Source organism: Drosophila sulfurigaster, unplaced genomic scaffold (assembly GCF_023558435.1).
Source record: "Drosophila sulfurigaster albostrigata strain 15112-1811.04 unplaced genomic scaffold, ASM2355843v2 contig_289_pilon, whole genome shotgun sequence".
In the NCBI taxonomy this organism is placed as follows: Eukaryota; Metazoa; Arthropoda; class Insecta; order Diptera; family Drosophilidae; genus Drosophila; species Drosophila sulfurigaster.
The window spans coordinates 496,685-502,541 of NW_026909668.1; the positions used below are offsets into that span (position 1 = coordinate 496,685).

The window sequence follows — 5,857 nt, forward strand, 5'->3', positions numbered from 1 at the left end:
CCGATCTTTACGCACTGCTTTATTGAAAGAGTGAACTACGAAGCGCTCAACAGAAAAACATAAATGAAGACAATAAGAGTCTCTTTCTCAGATCGAGAGAGTAGGAACTTTTCGGTTATGCTACCACTTTTCAAACCATTCCTTAATTGACATTCTAGAACCACTTGAGAATTGTAATATGCAAATTAATAAAATTTGCTGATTACGCATTTCATTTACATATGTAAACAAACCTGCAATTATGCCACAGAAATTTGATATTGAAGCACAAAAGAACTTTGCATGCTTTTGAGTTCAGCATGCAAAGAACTTAAAGTAAACAAGTAAGAAAGCTACAGGCGAGTGTGCTCGACTGTGAGATACCTGTTACCCTTTTTGAATAAAACCAAAATATTGCGGTATTATTTTCAAAATATACCAAAATAATATGCCGAAAATATGCCAAATGGTATATTTTGAATATTCACATAGTAATAAATTCAAGATATACTACAGAGTAGAGAACCCTAGTAAGTAGGCGTTTTACTCATACAAAAGTATTTCTTAAATAACTTCGACTATTTGATCGCAACAAAATTTTCATGAATCAGAAAAATTTGAAATATTGCAAATATACTACTAATATGCCTCAGCATTTAAAGCTTAGCTATGTATTAAAGCTTGTCAATATTGCTTCCTTATTGGCACTTCGGCGGATGCTGAATGGCGGATGCTACTTCTACAGAAAAGAAAAATAGGTGAACTACTTCGCGTCTATTCATTTGTTACGGACTGTTTGTCCTCCATGGGTCGCGCCGGCTGGCTCATCGGTACTCAGGAGGAGTTCCATCCCTGGCCCGCAGTCCGCACAATCGATAACTCCACCGAAACGAAACAGCTGCTTTAAAACAGAAGAAATGCATCACAAAACAAAACAGCTGCCGCGCAATTGAAAATTGCGCCAAACAAAAAGGAAATACGAAAAAACACGGTAAGTACAAAGAAAACAACAATAAATAAACTCACTGATCCATTTTTCTGTATTTGAATAGGGCCCAGTTGGACCCCGGCGTACCTCTCTGCCAGAGATGGCCACATCGGCGCCATCTCCTTGCGTTGGCCACTATATCAGTGGCTGCGGCGTAGCGCTGTGGAATTCCTCCCTTCATGATGAGAAAACTCACACAACCATGTTCAACGTATTACAATTATATTATTCAAGAATTTCCTTAATTACTAACATTTAATTTATTTATTTTTATTTACAGATTTTTATAGATATTTGAATTTCAATACGGAACAGGATTCGAAGCAAAAGCAAACAACAAAACAAACAAAGCGAAACAACAAAGAAATAACAACGGAGTAGGGACAATTTATGTGGTATGTAAATGTATACGGATTTTGTGTGTCTATATGTATATGAATGTATGTATGATTGATTCGCTTAAATGTCTACCTTCACCTGCCTAAGAGCTCTTGAGGTTTGGTGAAGGGGCGATATGTGATGATATAGTGCATATACATATGTAGTAAATTCTAGTAAATGTAGCATTCTGGTAATTTGGGAATTCCTGCTTTTGCTTTACTAGTTGATATTGAGCGAAAACACTGCAGCAGAGGCAGAGACGCTGAGGTTCGATGGTAAGATACCAAGAGTCTTGAGTTAGAGAGATGGCTGCATACGCTCGACTTGAGTGAGTTTATGACGTGAGCGCGTATGCTGAAATAGTCAATTGAGCTTGGGTATTCGAACCGATCGGAACTCGCTGTGCAGCTGCGTATATAGGGCAGCCTTAGAAGAGCAAAATCGCAATTTAATGGAAATAATAAAATCCATTCAGGCACCAAGAGCACCGGCAATAGACGGGAGAGCACTCCACGTCACTCTATCCAAGTCTTGCCCTAACACCGCTGGAGCAGATGCATCAGCTTGGTGTACTACAGTGGACTTAATTTTGCGGATAATGCTCTCGAAGGCAGTGCGCTTGTGATTGCGTTAAGCAAAGCATTAGAAGGCAGTGCATCGCAATGGCTGTCCCAAATATGCTTCGCTGGTATCACATGGCCGCAGTTTAAGGAACTCTTCATCCAACGTTTTGTGGGCATTGAGACAACTTCTGCCATACTGATGAACATTTTGAACGGACGTCCCAAAACTGGAGAGAGTTTCGCTGAGTACGACAGTCACATTGTCACCTTATTGCTCTCTAAGGCTGATGTCAGAGTCCGAGCGAGAAGCGATGCGATAATATTGAGCGAGAACGAGCGATAAACCAGTGCAAGCTTTTTCATAAACAATCGCTCGAAAGATGTCAGAGTGAGAGCGAAGCGAGTTGCGAGTTCAAGCGAGATCAAAGCGAGAGAACAGTTTGTAACCTGCTTTATCGCTTCAACTCTCTCAGAGCGTACGATTGTTTTGTTGCATTCTGTGATTTAATTACCGTTTTTTTTCAAAGCACGCGTGTTTGAAAGCTCAGATGGTAAGTTTGTAACTCTATTTTTAGCTTTATTTACAGTTTACTCTAAAATCATGCGTTTTTGCATTTGGTGTCATTTGTGAGAGAACACAAGAACGAAATGGATATCGAAAATTTAATTAGTGAAGTATTTTACGCCCAGCGCTATGGGACCAAAAGAGCAAAACTATCACAACAGAATTTTGGTGGAAAAAAATTGGACAGAAATTGAAAACATGTTAGAAACATCAAGTAAAGATTTATTAATAACTGCAAATTATTTGTATTTACATATTTTTATTCGGTGCATCTGTGTGTGCAAACAAAGTCGCGAAAAGCGTTTCTAATTAGTTGGCCTGTTTTAAATTTACATGATTTAAAGTTTCGGCGTTGTTATGATTTTCAAGGCCAATATGAAAATGTTGTGATTCTAAATTTTTATCATAAGGTCCTTCAAGGTCAATGATTGTGTTATGCAAAATGCATATACTCTTTACAATGATAACAACAAAATCTGTATTAGTCTCAATAGGCTTCCAGAGAAGACGCCATTTGGATGTCATGATACCAAAGGCACATTCAATGCATCTTCGAGCTCTGGGAAGTCTACTGTTAAGGTATTCGTTACTTGTATTTATATCCCTTCGAGAATATGGCCTTAAAAAATTTTCTAGGAGTGGATATGCATCATCACCCACAAAGACATATGCCATCTTAATGTTTGTTCCAGGCAAGCAAGAATCTGGCGGAAAAAATTGTCGAGCCCTTAGCTGCATATAGAGTTGTGATGAATTAAATGTTCCACCATCACTTTGTTTTCCATAGCCTCCAACTTCTATGGCAATAAATTTGCAATTGGCATCTGCCACTCCTTGAAGTACTATGGAAAAGTAATTTTTATAATTATAAAACATAGACCCGGAATGAGGTGGACATCTAATGCGTATATGCTTTCCATCAATAGCCCCAGCACAATTTGGAAAGTTCCACAGCTTCCAGAAGTTGTCTGCCGTCTTGCTAATTATTTCCTTCGTGGGCTGAGGCATATGTATTGTTGTAGCTTGTAGTGTGTAACGATACGAAATGTTCAAAGATCGGAGAGTCTGTTCTAGCGGGGCACGCTATAGGATCCGGATTCTGCTCGTCGGCTTTGGGGGTGGAGGACTTGCTTGGACGGACTCTATCACTTACCACACATTACTATTATTAAATCCAGAATTGAGCGTGCTTGCGACAAATGGAAGGAACAGATAACTAGACCGGAAGAATTCAAAAATAAATTCGGAAAAGAAGAATTGCGGAAAGACAGAGAAGACTAAAAATTTTTAACAAGACACAGATGTTGTTGTGCTTGTGAGTTGCCCACCCTACCTATGATCACCGGCCGCTAGAGCATTGCTCTGGTGATCCCTTAGACACCCTACATCCGGGTAGACATCAGCTTAGTTCAAACAGAAAGATTAGAATTTCATGATTCAGTTTAATTCACACTTAGCGAAAAACAAAATTTTGACTAAAATTAATATGTTTTAACATAATTTCCCGTTTCGGAGTTTCAAGCAAACCGATTGGTTATAAGCGAAAGGTTTAGGTAATTTTCAGCCGGAATTATTGGTCAGTGAGCGAAAGTAAGCCAATATTTCAATTAATTCAATATATAATGTTATACTTAAAATTAGCAAAGATTATTATAATAACGAGGCGGGTGAAAATTAAAGTTAATAAAAATTCTAAATTACGAGATTATGGTAAGCGATACATGTGTTTGTGTGTTAATAAAACTTATTTAAATTAACAATTCTTATAATTTGTGAGTTAGTGAAAGCGTGGAACCAAAAAAAATCAGCAAGAATATAAAAAAAAATAAAAATATATGAAATCATACCGTAAACCAAAAATGATTTGTTAATGAGTTGAATTTTGGGATATTACGAATTTGCGTGTTACGTTAGATATATAAAAAAAAAGAAATCAGCTCTAATAAATTATTTAAATAAAATTCTTGTTAGGTCGGTTTCGATTGGTTCAATTAGTCGAGAAGATGTCATATGAAGTAATGAAAATTGTTATATAAATGTACAAATAAACCACTCACGGCATATCCATCGGCGAAAGATCGATCTCTGCTTAGGTTTGCTGTAAAAGAATTTGTCAACATAGTATTTCATGAAATTTGACCTTTGTACGAGAATGGTAATTTAAATAAATTGATGGCCAATTGCTTAGAGGAAATTTTCACACAAAAAAAAAATAGAAGAAAAATAAAAAAAAAAATTCTTTTATATTCATACCAATTCAGATTGCTCGTTTCACTTCACTTTTCTTGCATATTTTTTTTTTTTAGGTATACACTTTAGATTATTTAGTATTCACTATTTTTTTTTGTGTTTTCTTTTGAAGGGCAATTAAAACTAAAAATTAAAGGATAAAAATTAAATAAACTATAATATAAAAATAGACATTTTATTGGTTTTGATTATTCGACCAGATTGAGGTTAAGAGAATACCAGTTGAAGGGAAGAATGTGCCACAAGCTGGGCCAACAAAAATATAAAACTTTCGATAAATTCCAACGATGATTTTGGCTCAACAGCCTCAGGCTCTTATGGCTTCGGCAACTTCAGAATTCTATGCCCATTCGTACGGCTCGTCTTCCGGCAGAACAGATTGGATTTCTGCCACCTTTTAGGTTAGGTAGAAAACGAAGCGGCCATCTTGTTTTTCTCACAATTTACTAAAGGGGACTCGGGGCGATCCTAACCTCCTCGCCTCCGCATGGAGGACTCCTGAGGTACTTGGTGTGGGCCGCCAACGAACTGCCTATTAAAACGGCCACAATAAGTACCCTGGACACAAAACAAAAATTTTTCCCATATTCACCTGCCAACTTCCAGTGGGATCAACACAGAAAAAATTGAAAAATAGTTTCGCCGGCGTTCAGCAGCCAGCAAAGGGACTCCAATTAGGCTGTCTCTTTTCGCTCTTTTTTTCCCGCACGCACTCGTCGTTTCGCTCTAAACAAATGTCTTAGATTTGTGTATAAGAATAAATTCACTAAATCCGTCACATCCGAATATTCGGGAACTTACAAGGATTTTTTTTTTTTTTTTTTTGAATAACCAACTCGACTCAGCACTTGCCGCCTTTGTCCGCACCAAAAAACTTTTCCCCGGAACGTGATTATATGCTCGTCTGCACTCTACGACGGTTTCGAACGAAAAGAACGTGAGCCACTTAACGTGCATTCCATCTAGGTTACAGGAAATGCAAAACAGATGATGTTACAGCTTTCCTAATCATCTCTGATGCAGCTGACCTTGCAGCTTTTCTAAGCATCCCTGATGCAGCTGTTCTTGCAATTCCTAGAAACATCCCTGATGCAGCTGATCTTGCAATTTCTAAGCAGCCCTGCTGCAGCT

At 37.7% G+C, this 5,857-nt stretch overlaps 1 long non-coding RNA gene across 1 annotated transcript; it reads left to right on the plus strand.

Annotated features, from left to right (window-relative positions):
* The first annotated feature begins 529 nt into the window (after positions 1-529).
* Positions 530-1,365, plus strand: LOC133849749 (uncharacterized). The gene is made up of 3 exons (XR_009895446.1): positions 530-970; positions 1,032-1,178; positions 1,248-1,365. It is a non-coding gene; the product is annotated as an uncharacterized LOC133849749 (long non-coding RNA).
* The last annotated feature ends 4,492 nt before the right edge of the window (positions 1,366-5,857 follow it).